Below are 19959 nucleotides of genomic sequence, written 5' to 3'. Positions count from 1 at the left end.
GCTGCTTTCCTTGTTGGATAAATGTGTGTGTGTGTCACACACACTTCCTTATGAGGAAGGAATACGAGGAAGGCTTCACACCACTCTCTCACTTTAGTATCTTACCTAGTTATTTTCAGATGACCTCATTGCACTCCTTTGTAGCTTTGTCAACTATGTGCATGTTTTCTATACCTCTTTGCTCCTCTCCCTGTAGATTTCACAGACTCTCCCCACCCTGTGGCTGCAACCCTTCTAATTTAGTGTACACTGCGCACACAACCCATGTGGAATTCCTGGTCTCCAGCAGCGTTTGGAACTGCAAGTCTGCAATCAACAAGGCCGAGTTCAGTCCTGATGGAGACATGGATTACCCCAGAGAACATTGTTACTCCAGTTGTTCGCTCTTCATCTGACTACACATTTTCTCATAGTCTGTGAGCATCTAGTCGTCGTCGTGGTGGTGGCACAGGGCAACTCATTTCTCCTAAGTGTAGATTTTCTCTTTTTCCCCTTGCTCACCTGTCTATCTCCTCATTTGCATTCCATGCGGTCACTGTCACTTGTCCACTCAAGCTTAAAGGATACGTTTGGATTTTGTTTATGAGGCCCTCTGTCTGCTTCCCCAGAGAAAGATGAACTCATGAATACCATTTTTATGTCTGTGTTCAGTCAGAGTTAGATTCGCGAGCCAATGCTAACTACCGTTAGTGGAATTACTGGAAGTCTATGGGTAAAAATGGTATCCACGAATTCATCTCAGTCAAAGTATCCCTTTAACATTGTTGTCATTTACCATCCACCAGGTGCACTTGGAGAGTTCCTCAGTGTGTTTGACACTTTGATAAGCTAATTTCCTGATGAGGGCTCACAACTTATCGTTCTGGGCGACTTCAACCTCCCGACGTCTGCTTTTGATTAATTTCTTTCCCCTTCTTACATCTTTCGATCTCACCATTTCCCAGTCCCCTCCCACTCCCGATGCAGGTAATGCGTTTGACCTCATCTTTACTAGATCCTGTCCGCCAACTAATATCACTGCAACCCCCATCCAGGTCTCTGATCACTACTTTGTTTATTTTCTCTCCATCTCTCCTCCACACCTACCCAGTCAGCCCCTGACCAGATGGTAATGCAACATTGCAATCTTCGTTCTTTCTATCCTATCATCTCTCCCTTCTGCTAAATCCTCCTGTCTCCTGACTGGCTCTTCGACCCTACTCTCCTCCCTTTTCACACCCTTTGACTCTCACTGTCCCCTTTTCTCCCGGCCAGCTTGGCCCTCCCAACTCAGTGGCAGACTGACTCACTTCATGCTAACAGAACAGGGCTGCGGGAAGTCGAGAGGAAATGGAGGAAAAACAACATTTCCGGAGGAAAACTACATCCATCCACTCCCTCCTCTCTACCGTCTCTTCCTCTGTATCTGCTGCTAAAGCAGCTTTTCTATCACTCAAAATGTCAAGCCTCTGCCTCTAACACAGGGAAACTCTTTTCCACCTTCTCCTCCTTCCCTAATCCTCCCCCACCTCCCTCTCCCTGGACAACTTTGTCAACCACTTTGGAAAGAATGTCGACGATATCCGCTCCTCATTCACTCAGCCTATTGAGTCCACTGCCCTCACTCACACAGAAGTACCCTACGCCTTGACCTCTTTCTCCCCTCTCTCTCCAGATGAAATCCTCTGACTAGTGAGGATATACATAGCTGCTCTTCCTCCCAGAGATGGCCTGCCAGCTCCAAGACTTCTCCATCACGGTGAACAACTCCACAGTGTCCCCCTTCCAGAGTACAAATAAACTAGGCATGACCCTGGACAACATACTTGGCAAACATAAAAGCAGTGACTCACTCCTGCAGGTTCATGCTCTACAACATCCATAGAGTACAATTTTTCCCTCACACAGGAAGAGGTGCAGGTCCTAATCCAGGGAATTGTAATCTCCCGTCTGGACTACTGCATCTCTATGTTGGCTGGGCGGGCCTCCCACTTGTACCATCAAACACCTGCAACTTATCCAGAACGCTGTAGCCCGCCTGGTGTTCAACCTTCCCTAGTTCTCCCATGTCACGCTGCTTCTATGCACTCTCCACTGGCTTCCAGTCGAAGCTCGCATCTACTAGAAGACCATGGTGCTTGGCTACAAAGCAGCAAGAGGAACTGGCTCTCTCTACCTTCAGGCTATGCTCAAACCCTACATTCCTACCCTAGCACTGCCGCCTCTGTCTCGTTTGGGATAGGGGGCAGTATTTTCACGGCCGGATAAAAAACGTACCCGATTTAATCTGGTAATTACTCCTGCCCAGAAACTAGAATATGCATATAATTAGTAGATTTGGATAGAAAACACCCTAAAGTTTCTAAAACTGTTTGAATAGTGTCTGTGAGTATAACAGAACTCATATGGCAGGCCAAAACCTGAGAAGATTCTATATGGGAAGTGCCCTGTCTGACCATTTCTTGGCATTCTGTAGCCTCTTTATCGAAAATACAGGATCTCTGCTGTAACGTGACATTTTCTAAGGCTTTCATTGGCTCTCAGAAGGCGCCAGAACGTGGAATGATAACTCTGCAGTCTCTGGGCGAAAAACAGTAGGGGTTTTGGAGAGTGGTACTTCTGAGAACAATGGCACTGGTGCGCGTGTGCATGTGACGACTCCATTTTCTTCTTTCAGTGTTTTGAACGGATACAACGTCTCCCGGTTGGAATATTATCGCTATTTTACGAGAAAAATCGCATAAAAATTGATTTTAAACAGCGTTTGACATGCTTCGAAGTACGGTAATGGAATATTTTGACATTGTTTGTCACGAAAAACACCAAAACGGAGCTATTTGGATATAACTATGGATTATTTGGAACAAAACAACATTGGGTGTTGAAGTAGAAGTCCTGGGAGTGCATTCTGACGAAGAACAGCAAAGGTAATCCAATTTTTCTTATAGTAAATCTGAGTTTGGTGAGTGCCAAACTTGGTGGGTGTCAAAATAGCTAGCCATGATGGCCGGGCTATCTACTCAGAATATTGCAAAATGTGCTTTCACCGAAAAGCTATTTTAAAATCGGACACCGTGATTGCATAAAGGAGTTCTGTATCTATAATTCTTAAAATAATTGTTATGTTTTTTGTCAACGTTTATCGTGAGTAATTTAGTAAATTCACAGGAAGTTTCGGTGGGTATGCTAGTTCTGAACAAAACATGCTAATGTAAAAAGCTGCTTTTTGATATAAATATGAACTTGATTGAACAAAACATGCATGTATAGTAAAACATAATGTCCTAGGAGTGTCATCTGATGAAGATCATCAAAGGTTAGTGCTGCATTTAGCTGTGGTTTTGGTTTTTGTGACATATATGCTAGCTTGAAAAATGGGTGTGTGATTATTTCTGGCTGGGTACTCTCCTGACATAATCTAATGTTTTGCTTTCGTTGTAAAGCCTTTTTGAAATCGGACAATGTGGTTAGATAAAGGAGAGTCTTGTCTTTAAAATGGTGTAAAATAGTCATATGTTTGAAAAATTGAAGTTTTTGCATTTTTGAGGTATTTGTAATTCGCGCCACTCTATACCATTGGATATTGGTGAGGTGTTCCGCTAGCGGAACATCTGTCCCTAACAGGTTTTAACCTCTACGGGCTAGGGGGCAGTATTGAGAATTTTGGAAAAAAATATGTGCCCATTTTTAACTGCCTCCTACACCAACTCAAAAGCTAGAATATGCATATTATTGTTCAGGTTTGGATAGAAAACACCCTAAAGTTTCTAAAACTGTTTGAATGGTGTCTGTGAGTATAACAGAACTCCTATGGCAGGCAAAAACCTGAGAAGGTTTCATGCAGGAAGTACCCTGTCTGACAAGGTGTTGTTGTTCTTGCTTCTGTTTATTGAAGAGTCAGGATCTTAGCTGTAACGTGACAATTCCTAGGGCTCCAATAGGCTCTCAGAACCCGGGAAAAACCTGAACGATGACGAGGCAGCCTCAGGCTGAAACACAGAATCCCCTTTTCCAAGTGGCCCATCAGAGGACAATGGAATTAGGCGCGTGCCCGATTCGACCCCGTGCAGTATTTTCCTTCGGCTGTTTAGCTAATTGCAGATTCCCGGTCAGAATATTATCGCTTTTTTACGAGAATAATGGCATAAAAATTGATTTTAAACAGCGGTTGACATGCTTCGAAGTACGGTAATGGAATATTTAGAAATGTTTTGTCACGTTCTGCGCCATGCGTGCGACCGTGATTTACCATTCTGATAGTGTCTAGAACGCACGAACAAAACGTCGCTGATGGAACATAACGATGGATTATTTGGGACCAAACCCACATTTGTTGTTGAAGTAGAAGTCCTGGGAGTGCATTCTGATGAAGAACAGGAAAGGTAAGACCATTTTTCTTATAGGAAATGTGATTTTGGTGAAGGCTAAACTGGGTGGGTGTCTAAATAGCTAGCCCGTGATGGCTGGGCTATGTACTTAGAATATTGCAAAATGTGCTTCATCCGAAAAGCTATTTTAAAATCGGACATATCGAGTGCATAGAGGAGTTCTGTATCTATAATTCTTAAAATAATTGTTATGCTTTTTGTGAACGTTTATCGTGAGTAATTTAGTAAATTGTTAGTAAATTCCCCGGAAGTTTGCGGGGGGTATGCTTTTTCTGAACGTCACATGCTAATGTAAAAAGCTGGTTTTTGATATAAATATGAACTTCATTGAACAGACATGCATGTATTGTATAACATAATGTCCTAGGTGTGTCATCTGATGAAGATCATAAAAGGTTAGTGCTGCATTTAGCTGTGGTTCGGGTTTTTGTGACATTATATGCTAGCTTGAAAAATGGGTGTCTGATTATTTCTGGCTGGGTACTCTGCTGACATAATCTAATGTTTTGCTTTCGTTGTAAAGCCTTTTTGAAATCGGACAGTGTGGTTAGATTAACGACAGTCTTGTCTTTAAATAGCTGTAAAATAGTCATATGTTTGAGAAATTGAAGTAATAGCATTTCAAACGTTTTAAAAATCGCGCCACAGGATTACACTGGCTGTTACGTAGGTGGGACGAATTCGTCCCGCCGGTCCCATAGAGGTTAAATGTATTTGGCTAAGGTGTATGTAAACTTCCGACTTCAACTGTATGTGGTTGTCTCACCTAGCTATATTAATATGAATACACTAACTGTAATGCCCTCTGGATAAGAGCGCCTGCTAAATTACTCAAATGTAAAATGTCAGTGTGGCAGAGCCTCGGCCGCCGGTTCTTTGCTAAGAGCCGTTGGAAGGCCATCAGTGTGGATGGTAATACAGCCTGATGTTCACCTACTCACAACAGAGCTAAGCTACAAACACACACGCCATCTTCTTTTCCTTATCACTCCCTCTGTAACCCAAACACACGCATACCCTCACGCTCTCTCTGTCTCTCAAACTTACTCATAGTTTCACCGACCAAACACCCAGGCAGGCATTCACACACACGCAGGCAGAAAATGAACATGTACCTCTGTTTACCGCATAGCTCTTAAACAAACAGCATCATATTCACGCCTCATAACTGTTATTTTTTAAAGTCTGTCTAAAACCTTATTTTGCCCCATGAACGTATTATGTTCCAAAACATCCCATAATGGGGAATTTAAACAGAAATGTAGAAAAAAAGTTATATAAAAACCTGTTTCACGACTCTGACGAGCCCGAGGCGGAGGATATACGGCTCCCTCGGGAACAAGCCCTGACCCCATTGATCTGCGTGAAGAGGAGGCAGAGAACTAGAGTCCGGAGGGCGGGCTGCCTTCTGAGGAGTAGGAGGCGATCAAATAAACCCCCACTCCCCTCAATTCTGCTCGCAAACATGCAATCTTTGGACAATAAAATGGACGAGTTATTGGGAAGATGAAACTACCAAAGGGACATTAAAAACTGCAACATTTTATGCTTCACGGAGTCGTGGCTGAACGACGGCAATATCAACATACAGCTGGTGTCTGGTAAGACAAGGGGCGGTGGTCTATGTATTTTTGTAAACAACAGCTGGTGCACGATATCTAAGGAAGTCTCGAGCTATTGCTTACCTGAGGTAGAGTTTCTCATGAAAAGCTGCAGACCACATTACCTACCGAGAGAGCTTTCATCTGTATTGAATGAGCTATATTCCGCCATAAGCAAACAAGAAAATGCTCACCCAGAGGCGACGCCCCTAGTAGCCGGGGACTTTAATGCAGGGAAACTTAAATCAGTTTTACCTCATTTCTATCAACATGTTAAATGTGCAACCAGAGGGAAAATAACTCTGGACCACCTATACTCCACAAACAGAGATACATACAAAGCTCTCCCTCACCCTCCATTTGACAAATCTGAACAAAATGCTATCCTCCTGATTCCTGCTTACAAGCTAAAATTAAAGCAAGAAGCACCAGTGACTAGATCAATAAAAAAAGTGGTCAGATGAAGCAGATGCTATGCTACAGGACTGTTTTGCTAGTACAGACTGGAATATGTTCCGGGATTCCTCCAATGGCATTGAGGAGTACACCACATCTGTCAATGGCTTCATAAATAAGTGCATGAATGACGTCGTCCTAACAGTGACCGTACGTACATACCCCAACCAGAAACCATGGATTACAGGTAGCATCCGCACTGAGCTAAAGGCTAGAGCTGCCGCTTTCAAGGAGTAGGACTCTAACCTGGAAGCTTATAAGAAATTCCGCTATGCCCTCCGACGAACCATCAAACAGGCAAAGTGTCAATACAGGACTAAGATCGAGTCGTACTACACCGGTTCTGATGCTCGTCGGATGTTGCAGGGCCTGCAAACCATTACAGAATACAAAGGGAAGCACAGCCGAGAGCTGCCCAGTGACATGAGCCTACCAGATGAGCTAAACTACTTCTATGCTTGCTTCGAGGCAAATAACACTGAAACATGCATGAGAGCACCAGCTGTACCAGAAGACTGTGATCACGCTCTCCGCAGCCGATGTGAGTAAGACCTTTAGACAGGTCAACATTCACAAGGCCGCAGGGCCAGACGGATTACCAGGACGTATACTGCGCGCATGCGCTGACCAACAAGCAAGTGTCTTCACTGTCATTTTCAACTTCTCCCTGTCCGAGTCTGTAATACCAACATGTTTCAAGCAGACCACCATAGTGCCAGCCTGTGCCCAAGAACGCTAAGGTAACCTGCCTAAATTATTACCGACCCGTAGCACTCACGTCTGCAGCCATGACGTGCTCTGAAAGGCTGGTCATGGCTCACATCAACACCATCATCCCAGAAACCCTAGACACACCCTAATTTGCATACGCCCCAACAGATCCACAGATGATGCAGTCTCTATTGCACTCCACACTGCCCTTTCCCACCTGGACAAAAGGAACACCTATGTGAGAATGCTATTCATTGACTACAGCTCAGTGTTCAACACCATAGTGCCCTCAAAGCTCATCAATAAGCTAAGGACCCTGGGACTAAACACCTCCCTCTACAACTGGATCCTGGACTTCCTGACGGGCCGCCCCCAGGTGGTAAGGGTAGGTAACAACACACCCTCCGCACTAATCTTCAACACAGGGGCCCCTCAGGGGTGCGTGCTTAGCCCCCTCCTGTACTCCCTATTCACTCATGACTGCACGGCCGGGCACGACTCCAATACCATCATTCAATTTGACAACAATTTGACAACAACGAGACAGCCTATAGGGAGGAGGTCAGAGACCTTGCCGTGTGGTGCCAGGACAACAACCTCTCCTTTGTCATCAAGACAAAGGAGATGATTGTGAACTACAGGAAAAAGAGGACCGAGCACACCCCTATTCTCATCAACAGGGCTGCAGTGGAGCAGGTTGAGAGCTTCAAGTACCTTTGTGTCCACATCACCAAAAAACGAACACGGTCCAAGCACACCAAGACTGTCGTGAAGCGGGCACGACAAAACCTATTCCCCCTCAGGATACTGAAAAGATTTGGCATGGCTCCTCAGATCCTCAAAAGGTTCTACAGCTGCACCATCAAGAGCATCCTGACTGGTTGCATCACTGCCTGGTATGGCAACTGCTCGGCCTCCGACCGCAAGACACTACAGAGGGTAGTGCGAACGGCCCAGTACATCACTGGGGCCAAGCTTCCTGCCATCCAGGACCTCTATACCAGGCGGTGTCAGAGGAAGGCCCTAAAAATTATCTCCAGCCACCCTAGTCATAGACTGTTCTCTCTGCTACCACACGGCAAGCGGTACCGGCGCGCCAAGTCTAGGTTCAAGAGGCTTCTAAACAGCTTCTACCCCCAAGCCATAAGACTCCTAAACATCTAGTCAAATGGCTACCCAGACTATTCACATTGCCCCCCCTCCCCTCTCCACACCCCTGCCACTCTCTGTTGCCACTCTCTGATGCTTTGCCTGTTTGATAGTCACTTTAATTAACTCTACCTACATGTACATACTACCTCAACTAACCGGTGCCCCCGCACATTAACTCTGTACTGGCCCCCCTTGTATATATTGTTATTTTTTACTGCTCCTCTTTAATTACTTGTTACTTTTATCTCTTATTCTTAGCCGTATTTTTTGAAACTGCACTGTTGGTTAGGGGCTTGTAAGTAAACATTTCACTGTAAGGTCTACACCTGTTTTATTCGGCGTATGTGACTAATAAAATGTAATTTGTTTTTTATTTAAAAGGTGAACATTGACATCTCCCTTCTCACACGATACATATTTTATTCTTAACTCAACTTGAACTTATTAGCACCACTCTCTCTCACCCAAACATGCTCAAACACACACACACACACACACACACACACACACACACACACACACACACACACACACACACACACACACACACACGTTAAGAACGGTCTTAACTCACAGGTCAAATCGGAGATTCTGTCTCTCTTCAAAGAAATAGTCCAGGATGAATTTTCGGACAAAGTCTGGATTCAGGGTGTTGTTTATCATCTCTGTCCGACTAAACTATGAAGAAAGAGGGGGGGAGGAAGACACTGGTTTGTATTGATTTTAAATGAATTATGTAATACTCTGACTTCCAAGGGATTCTTGGACCTTCTCCCCCCTCACCTCAACTCACCTCTCTCCATTCCCTGTTGGCGATTCCTTGTGTATACAGCACACAAACTGTCAAGAGGAAAGAAAACAGAAAGAAAAGTAAAACAACAGTTAAAATCCAGAGGAAACAAGGCATGAGAAAACCCAGAAGATACAAATGTTCTCTCCTAGGCTAAGACATAATCCCTGATTAAATGTCAGTGTAACTCTGCCTTTCAGGCAACGAGGAAGATATTTCTCAGAGAAAATAACAAAGGCACAGTTGAAAGTGCTAGAATGCTAAGGCAGTGTTTCCCAATCCTAGTCCTGGGGACCCAAATGGGTGCACATTTTAGTTTTTGCTCTCGCACTAACAAAGTAACACACTTATAATCAAGCTTTTGATTAGAATTAATTAGTGTTCGTTTCAGGGCAAAAACTAAAATGTGACTATCCTCCTGGATTTGGTCCTATGTAGCAAAATTTGAAATGTTGTTTTTTACATTGGATAAAACCAGAGACACAGAGCTACAAAATGGTATATCATACACTGCATTTTTTTTAAACAATGGGAAAGTAATTCTGCTTTTAAAGTTGATAAACATGTAAACTCACTTTGAGAGAATGGCCTTTGAATGTTTTGGTATCTAGTGAAGAGCTCTTCTTTGTCTACACCCATTAACCTGTTTAGGATAGGGGGCAGTATTTTCACGGCCGGATAAAAAACGTACCCGATTTAATCTGGTTATTACTCCTGCCCAGAAATGAATAGAATATGCATATAATTGTTTAATTTGGATAGAAAACACCCTAAAGTTTCTAAAACTGTTTGAATGGTGTCTGTGAGTATAACAGAACTCATATGGCAGGCCAAAACCTGAGAAGATTCTAAACAGGAAGTACCCTCGCTGACCAGTTCTTGGCCTTCTATAGCCTCTTTATCGAAAACAGAGGATCTCTGCTGTAACGTGACATTTTCTAAGACTCCCATAGGCTCTCAGAAGGCGCCAGAACGTTGAATGATGACTCTGCAGTCCCTGGCTGAAAAACAGTAGCGCATTTGGATAGTGGTCGATCTGAGAACAATGAAACGGGCGCAAGCGTGCACATGAAGAGTCCATTTTACATTTTCAGTCTTTGAACGAAAACAATGTCGCCCGGTCGGAATATTATAGCTATTTTACTAGAAAAATCGCATAAAAATTGATTTTAAACAGCGTTTGACATGCTTCGAAGTACGGTTATGGAATATTTTGAATTTTTTTGTCACGATACGCGCCGGCGCGTCACCCTTCGGATAGTGTCTTGAACGGAAGAACAAACGCAGCTATTTGGATATAACTATGGATTATTTGGAACCAAACCAACATTTGTTGTTGAAGTAGAAGTCCTGGGCGTGCATTCTGACGAAGAACACCAAAGGTAATCCAATTTTTCTTATAGTAAATCTGAGTTTGGTGAGTGCCAAACTTGGTGGGTGTCAAAATAGCTAGCCATGATGGCCGGGCTATCTACTCAGAATATTGCAAAATGTGCTTTCACCGAAAAGCTATTTTAAAATCGGACATAGCGATTGCATAAAGGAGTTCTGTATCTATAATTCTTAAAATATTTATGATGTTTTTTGTGAACGTTTAACGTGAGTAATTTAGTAAATTCACCGGAAGTTTCGGTGGGTATGCTAGTTCTGAACGTCACATGCTAATGTAAAAAGATGGTTTTTGATATAAATATGAACTTGATTGAACAAAACATGCATGTATTGTATAACATAATGTCCTAGGAGTGTCATCTGATTAAGATCATCAAAGGTTAGTGCTGCATTTAGCTGTGGTTTTGGTTTTTGTGACATTATATGCTAGCTTGAAAAATGGGTGTCTGATTATTTCTGGCTGGGTACTCTCCTGACATAATCTAATGTTTTGCTTTCGTTGTAAAGCCTTTTTGAAATCGGACAATGTGGTTAGATAAAGGAGAGTCTTGTCTTTAAAATGGTGTAAAATAGTCATATGTTTGAAAAATTGAAGTTTTGGGATTTTTGAGGAGTTTGTAATTTGCGCCACGCCCTATCATTGGATATTGGAGCGGTGTTCCGCTAGCGGAACATCTAGATGTAAGTTAAGCATAGTTCACACCCTCTTAAGCTTTAGCCGCACCCATTTTGTTTCGCTCGCGGAGCATTCACTTAACACTCTGGCCGATGATTTATTTACCTCTGCATAAGATGAAAACAGCTTAACCAGCTCTTCTGGCAACAACCTCCTTACACTTTTTTGCCAACTTTTACTGACACCGGCCATATTCAACGGGTGTTGTACAATTTAGCTTAAGACATGTTAGGTAAACAACATATAAGATCACACACGTCATGTAATGTTAGCTAACGAGCCAGCCAACTAACGTTAGCTAGGTAAACAACAATGAACATAGTGCCAAATCATGTCGTTACTAACATGCATCAATCTGCTCGGAGCTAACCAACATGGTTCAATGTTAGCTAGCTAACATTAGGCTCTAACTAGCAAAGCAAATGTCTCTGGGATACAAATAAAAACGTCATACACGTAACATTAGCTAGGGAGCCAGCCAGCTAATGTTAGCTAGCTAGTTAACAGTACACTTTAGCTTGAAATGAAACCACTTTGTCAAAATAGAAACGTGTAATATCTGAAAATGTAGCTAACTAGACTATCTTACCCATATACATCATCATGCATGATGGATGCGTCTCCCTATCACGGATGCTATGCCACGGTTTCCCTTAGTTTGAAGATGTAATCCAGAGACAGGTGTTTTCCCCATCTCCTTAGCTGTCATACTCTAATTCCACTGATTTAAAAACTCGTTCCTCCAGAAAGTGGAGAGCAACACGTATGCAGCTCCACTACACTATAAAACATTTTTTAAAGTCTCGTTCGACAGGATTACCAACACAGACTGACCAGCTCAAATAGACAGAAGTCTCTATATGGCAGACCAATCCGAACTCCTCTCGGCATGTCCAGCCCACTCATTATCTTAGCCAATCATGGCTAGTGGGAAGGTTGCTGACTTTTTCTGTTGCTTAACCAACAAGGCTCGTAATTTAACAAAATGTATTCGTATTTACAGATGGCATACAAGTTTGTTATTAAGGCACATGAAAGTTCACATGTTCCAGAAGGCCTTTCTGCCAAAAAACACATTTTGATACAAAAAAAATAACATACGACATACGCCTAGTTTCCCTAAACGGGTCACAACTGTGCCCCCCTTTGGGTCCCCAGGAAAGGGAGATCCACTCTTAACAGCCTTTTTTTTGTTACTGTCACTGACTGCACCTTTAGTAGAGTGATGAAATTGACTGTTGGACCTACCAAACGCTTTAGGATATATTCAATCTCTCACTATTCCAGTCTGCTGTCCCCAAATGCTTCAAGATGTCCACCATTGTTCCTGTACCCAAGAAAGCAAAGGTAACTGAACTAAATGACTATCGCCCCGTAGCACTCACTTCTGTCATCACGAAGTGCTTTGAGAGGCTAGTTAAAGATCATATCACCTCTACCTTACCTTACATCCTAGACCCACTTCAATTTGCTTGCCTCCCCAATAGATCAACAGACGATGCAATTGCCATCGCATTGCACACTGCCCTATCCCATCTGGACAAGAGGAATACCTATGTAAGAATGCTGTAAATTGACTATAGCTCAGCATTTGTATTTAATATGGATCCCCATTAGCTGCTGCCAAAGCAGCACTTCCTGGGGTCAAGCAAAATTAAGGCAGTTTATAAAATTTAAAAAAAAATTACAATACATTCACAACACACTGTGTGCCCTCAGGCCCCTACTCCATCACTACCACATATCTACAGTACTAAATCCATCTGTATGTATAGTGCGTATGTTATTGTGTGTGTGTGTGTGTGTGTGTGTGTGTGTGTGTGTGTGTGTGTGTGTGTGTGTTTGTATGCATGTGCATTCAACACCATAGTACCCTCCAAGCTCATCATTAAGCTTGGGGCCCTGGGTCTGTACCCCGCCCTGTGCAACTGGGTCCTGGACTTCTTGACGGGCTGCCCCCAGGTGGTGAAGGTAGGAAACAACACCTCCACTTTGCTGATCCTCAACACAGGGGCCCCAAAAGGGTGCGTGCTCAGCCCACTACTGTACTCCCTGTTCACCCATGACTGCGTGGCCACGCACACCTCCGACTCAATCATCAAGTTTGCAGACACAACAGTAGTAGGCTTGATTACCAACAATGTCAAGACCACCTACAGAGAGGTGAGGGCCCTGGGAGTGTGGTGCCAGGAAAATAACCTCTCACTCAATGTCTGCAAAATAAAGGAGCTGATCATGGACTTCAGAAAAAATCAGAGGGAGCACGATCCTATCCACATCGACGGGACAGCAGTGGAGAAGGTGGAAAGCTTCAAGTTCCTCGGCGTACACATCACTGACGATCTAAAATGGTCCACCCACACAGACAGTGTGGTGAAGAAGGCGCAGCAGCGCCTCTTCAACCTCATGAGGCTGAAGAAATTTGTCTTGGCACCTAAAACCCTCACAAACTTTTACAGATGCACAACTGAGAGCATCCTGTCGGGCTGTATCATTGACTGGTATGGTAACTGCACCGCCCGCAACCGCAGGGCTCTCCAGAGGGTGGTGGGTCCGACCGACACTTCACCGGGGGCAAACTACCTGCCCTCCAGCACACCTACAGCACCGGATGTCACAGGAAGGCCAAAAATATCATCAAGAACAACAAACACCTGAGACAATGCCTGTTCACCCCGCTATTATCCAGAAGGCGAGGTCATTACAGGTGCATCAAAGCTGGGACCGAGAGACTGAAAAACAGCTTTTATCTCAAGGCCATCAGACTGTTAAATAGCCATCACTAGGCGGCTTCTACCCGGTTACGTAACCCTGCACCTTAGAGGCTGCTGCCCCATATACATAGACTTGAAATCACTAGCCACTTTAATAATGTTTACATATTTTTGCTTTATTCATCTCATCTGTATATACTGTATTCTATTCTACTATATTTTAGTCTATGCCATTCCGACATTGCTCATCCTAATATTTATATATTCCCTAATTCCATTCTTTTACTTTTAGGTTGTGTGTATTGCTGTGAATTGTTAGATATTACTGAACTGTTGGAGCTAGAAACACAAGCACTTCGTTACACCCGCAATAACATCTGCTAAACATGTGTATGTGACAAATAAAATTAGATTTGACTTGATACCACCCAAATATATGGAACAAAATAACTAGAACATATCTAGCTTAAAATCAAACACATACACACACACAAACTGAGCCAATTCATTCCACTGGGAGCAGTGTAACATTTTTAACAATCCAGTTAATCAGAATCAGAGGGGTCAGAGCCCCCATTCCACCTCTGAAAAAGCTTCAATAGCCTCTGTCCATAGAATTAAGATGAGTGATTCTATACTGAACAAAAATATAAACGCAACATGTATAGTGTTGGTCCCATGTTTCATGAGCTGAAATAAAAGATTCCAGAAATGTGCCTTATGCACAAAAAGTTTATTTCTCTCAAATTCTGTGCACAAATTTGTTTACATCCCTGTTAGTGAGCATTTCTCCTTTGCCAAGATAATCCATCCACCTGACAGGTGTGGCATATCAAGAAGCTGATTAAACAGCATGATCATTACACAGGTGCACCTCGTGCTGGGGACAATAAAAGGCCACTAAAATGTACAGTTGTCACAATGCCACAGATGTCTCAAGTTGAGGGAGCATGCACTTGGCATGATGACTGCAGGAATGTCCACAGGGCTGTTGCTAGAGAATTGAAAGTTCATTTCCCCACCATAACGTTGTTTCAGAGAATTTGGCAGTACGTCCAACTGGCCTCACAACCGCCGACCACGTGTAACCACGCCAGCTCAGGACCTGCACATTTGGCTTCTTCACCTGTAGGATCGTCTGAGACCCGCCACCTGTACAGCTGAACTGAGGAGTATTTCTGTCTGTAATAAAGCCCTTTTGTGGGGGCAAACTCATTCTGATTGGCTGGGCCTAGCTCCCCAGTGGGTGGGCCTTGCTCCCAAGTGGGTGGGCCTACGACCTCACGGCCCCACCCATGGCTGCGCCCCTGCCCAGTCATGTGAAATCCATAGATTAGGGCCTAATTCATTTATTTCAATTGACTGATTTCCTTATATGAACTGTAGTGCAGTAAAATCGTTGAAATTGTTGCATTTATATTTTTGCTCCGTATATTTCTTTGCTTCTACCTTCCCTCACTAGCTCTGTATGTATGCTAGTGAACAGAGCTCTGGAGATAATGTAGTAGCATCACATGCTTGCTATAGCAGAGGTCATGGCTCTTGGCCCACCTCAGTGTCAGGGCTCACATGTTTCAGTGGGTTAGGCCAACATTGTTGAAGAGAGCTGGCTGTTGTGTACGTGGTGTAACGTAATGTCATGTTATGCTGTTGTGTGAGGTTGAGCTCAGCTGTCTGACTGCACAGAAACCCTGTCAGCTGCTAACGAAAGCTGGGACTGCATATGGTCTCCATGCATTAGGTTGGAACATGCACCATCACGTGAAAATATACACACACACAAAAACACAGAAGTTGTGTTGTCAAGTCTTATAGGCTAGCCTACCCTAATGTGTGTAAGGCTCCCTGTGGCCAGTGTGTGTGTGTGTGTGTGTGTGTGTGTGTGTGTGTGTGTGTGTGTGTGTGTGTGTTTGTGTCTGTGTCTTTGGCCCCCTGGCCTGTAGTACAGTGCTGAGGAGGTCTAATGCTGTGTGACTGAGGCCAGTACCGTCAGCACTGCAGAGACAGCACAAGTGCCTCCTTGGATAAACATACTACAGAACCCAGCCAGCATGCCCCTGGGATCAGATGGCCTTCCTCCCTCCAAGTGCTGAGTCTGACCACATCTCCTACAGTGGCCCAAACGTTCTCAATTTAAAGATGTACTAATATGTACACACTACACAGACGGATCCTTATCTCCATGACGGATATGGCTGTTAGGGTTGCAAAAATCCAGAAAGTACCAAAATGCCATGATTTTTCAGAAATCTTGATGGGACTTGGAGAATTTCTGTAATCGGCAGGGAATAAGGGAATCCTGCAACCTATGGCTGGTGTATATGACGACAATCTGTTTCTGCTCAGTCAAGTGAAGCTGAGATTACAACCTCTGACATATGCAAATGTCTGCTGATTCACAGGGGGAAGCACAAGAGAGAGAGCGGGAGAGCCAGAGAGAGAGCGGGAGAGCCAGAGAGAGAGGGAGAGCCAGAGAGAGAGGGAGAGCCAGAGAGAGCCAGAGAGAGAGCGAGCCAGAGAGAGAGAGAGCCAGAGAGAGAGCAAGCGAGACAGAGCCAGAGAGAGAGAGAGCCAGAGAGAGAGAGCGAGCCAGAGAGAGAGGGAGAGCGAGCCAGAGTGGGAGAGAGCCAGAGAGAGAGCGAGGAAGAGAGCGAGAGGGTGTGTGTAGGAAACCATCTTACTTGGGTCTGATTTGGAGAATGTGTCTCTGTCCAGGAGATTTCTGTAAAACAAGAATGCAAAGAAACAAGCCATTATTCAATGTTCAATATGTTATTAGGTAGTGATGTAGTCATGAATATGTAGCCTAACTACATTTTATAGCGGACTGAAAAATAAAGCATAAAATAAAGCATCTAGTACAGCCTATAGACATTTCTCCATTCATTTCTCAAACAAATAATCAAAATGCATTTTATTTCAGTTTTGACACGCTCTTTGTCAAGTCAAGACTCAATAAGTCATCAAACGTACGGCACCACTGTCTTGTCCTGCTGTAAGAATAGCCATGGAAGAGACAAGTCCCATTTCCTTCCAGGTGCACCGAGCCAGTGAGGTACCCCGGAGTTCAAAAGCAGGGGGACGCGATTAGATATGCACACCATCACTTTGCATCAGAGACTCGGAGAGGAACGGCCGAGATGAAACGCCCCGGCACATCACATCAGAATCAGTGGGAGGGGAGTCCCGGCATGCCTCGTTAGCAGTCTCCATGTGTGTGTGCGTGTGTATTTGTGATACATCAGCAGCAACAGGATCGGTCTGTTACTCTGTTTTGGTTTCTAACTGCACTACATGCCACACTGGTTTGCACCAGGTGGTGAGTCCAGGTCCAACAAAGACAACCCAAAACCGCTCGCAGCTTGAATTCCTGCCAAATCCTATATTAAACTGCATCAAACTTTCATGCTCGGTTTTGTTGGGAGAGGGAGAGCGTTGGTTACCACCATCATGCTAGCTAGGTGTACACAGCACGACGTTCATTGTGTGACAAGTCAGTCGAGTGGATTGCAGGGAGCGTCTTTAGGCGATTGATCGTTAGTGATGTATCTAGATCAGCCACCCATATTGTGCTGATCCCAGCGTGACCCAGATGGTATCACACTATGCCTGGCTGGCTGGCCTCTTTCAGAGCACAATTAGCCCCTGAGTTGGCTGAAACCCAAAATAAGTGATAATAAGCGACGACTGGAGACAGCTCGGTCTGGGAGAGCGTGTGGGTAGTCGTGATATCAAATACCAAACGTGTTATGATTCATTTGAAAAATACCCAAAATGTGTTCTCTCCCCCGAGCCCATAGGTAGAAAGGGGTCAGGTGCAAGGAGCAGGATCGTGTGTGTGAGAGATAGAAAGAGTGTGTGCATGCATGCGTGTGTGTGTGTGTAACTACTCCAGCTGCCTTTCTCTCACTGACTGGTCATTCAGGGGAAATCTTTAAAAATACATTTTTCCCCACCGCCCACAGTCCAGGAATTTCAGGTGGGTCGAACAGAGTGCCTCCTCACCGTTCATCAAACATTTACGAGCACAGTCCAACACAACATCAAAATTTTATTTGAAATTCCACCACTTACATCATGCAGTACTAGTAGTCACCTAACATCTCCCTTGTTCTATCCCCAAGTCTGACTTCTGTTCTAACTGTGTGAGTTGAGGGGGACCAACTTTCACCTGAGATGGCACTGGAGATGAGACAGTATCCCAAAAAGGGGTGCATTAAATATTCTTGACATTGGAGGTTGAGAGGAAAACAAAAAGGGAAAGCAAGCCCAAGAGTACAGTATAACAGCACTCTTTGACAGAGGGGCCAAGGTTGTTGGTGATATTAATCGGTGTCCCAAAGAAGCCGACTCATTATTCAAAAGGATTATGATACCACGACCTGTCACTAGCAAAGGCTATTGATGAAACGCCGATGTCTGATCATTAGACCTTTAGAGAATCAGACAGAGGCAGAGAGGAAAACCCACAGACTCAAGAGTGTCACGATTCTCTAAGACAGAACCCAGAAGCAGACCAGGACAAGGTGAGTAAAATGAAGGTGAGTATTTATTGGTAGTCTTGATGTGTAAATTGAATAATCCAGGAGACGGAACGGCAGCGGAGGTGAGTTGATGAGAGTGAGTGGGTTGATCCAATGAAGTCACTGAATCCACCAACGGCCAGGCAAGGGAGTTGAATGTTCCGGAAGAATGACTGTAGACAGAGTAAACGGGAGTGAGTAACCGGCAACAAGTACAGAATAACAAAACAAACTCCGGAAACATGAGGCTGATACGCTGGCACAACATACTGTTCGTTGCCAACGATCCGGCAGGGAATGGATGTCAGGTCAGGGCTTATGAAGAGGTGATGATCAGGACCAGGTGTGCAGATGGTTGATGAGATGCAGGTAATCAAAAGTTCTCCCGCCTAGCTTCGTTGCCTGGCAACCAGACAGGGTGCGTTCAGGAACCTCAGACAAAAGACTCCAAAACAAAAAACAGTCAGCTCAGGCAGAAAACAGACTCAGGAAGCGGGATTCCTGACAGTACCCCCCCTCCAACGAACGCCACCGGGCGGACAACCCGGAGCGCCAGGATGGAGGAGGTAGAAGTCACAAAGGAGGGTATCATCCAGGATCTGACGCCGAGGAATCCAACTCCTCTCCTCAGGACCATACCCCTCCCAGTCCACGAGATACTGGAAACCCCGACCCCGCCGTCTGGAATCCATAATGCGGTGCACCGTGTAGACTGGACCACCTCCGATCATCCGAGGAGGAGGCGGTAGCAGAGGACTGAGGTGCACAGGCTTGAGGCAGGAGACATGAAAGGTGGGGTGGACTCTGAGCATCTTAGGCAACTTGAGTCGAACCACAACAGGATTGATCACCTTCTCCACCACAAACAGACCAATGAACTTCGGTGACAGTTTCCTTGACTCAGTCCGCAGAGGAAGATCCCGTGTAGCCAACCATACCTTATCACCGATGGCATAAGCGGGAGATGGAATCCGGCGATGATTCGCCTGGAGCTGATAACAGTCAGAAACTTTAAAGAGAGCCTTTCTGGCCCGATGCCAGGGCCGGTGGCAACGACGAATGTGGGCCTGGACCGAGGGTACAGAGAGATCCTTCTCCTGAGAAGGAAACAAGGGGGGGTTGGTAACCGTACAGGCACTGGAAGGGAGACATCCCAGTAGCAGATGTAGGGAGAGTATTGTGGGCATACTCGATCCATGGCAACTGAGGCCCAAGAGGCGGGGTTGGAAGAGACAAGGCAGCGCAGCGTGGATTCCATCTTCTGGTTGGCTCTCTCTGCCTGACCATTAGATTGGGGGTGAAATCCAGATGTGAGACTGACTGTAGCTCCAATGGCCAAACAAAGATTTCCAGACAGCAGAGGTAAACTGAGGACCACGGTCGGAAAACAATGTCACTGGGCAACCCGTGGACCCTGAAAACCTCCCTAACCAGGATCTCGGACGTCTCAGAGGCAGAGGGAAGCTTGGAGATAGGTACAAAGTGGGCGAACTTGCTGAATCTGTCCACAATAGTCAGAATGACCGTGTTCCCATCAGAAGAGGGCAATCCAGTAACAAAGTCCAGAGCCAGATGCG

General features: G+C 44.8%; 1 protein-coding gene across 1 annotated transcript in view; it reads right to left on the bottom strand.

The window, feature by feature from the left end:
- LOC115152343 (copine-8-like) overlaps positions 1-8928 on the bottom strand; it is a 57233-nt gene extending 48305 nt beyond the window's left edge. Inside the window, exon 1 of the mRNA XM_029697112.1 lies at positions 8862-8928. The gene's annotated coding sequence lies outside the window, so the exon portion shown is untranslated. The remainder of the gene's footprint in view (positions 1-8861) is intronic.
- Positions 8929-19959: the final 11031 nt, after the last annotated feature.

The sequence above is a fragment of the Salmo trutta genome, chromosome 17 (genome assembly GCF_901001165.1).
Source record: "Salmo trutta chromosome 17, fSalTru1.1, whole genome shotgun sequence".
Taxonomy (NCBI): Eukaryota; Metazoa; Chordata; class Actinopteri; order Salmoniformes; family Salmonidae; genus Salmo; species Salmo trutta.
This window is presented reverse-complemented; position numbering and strand designations above follow the sequence as displayed.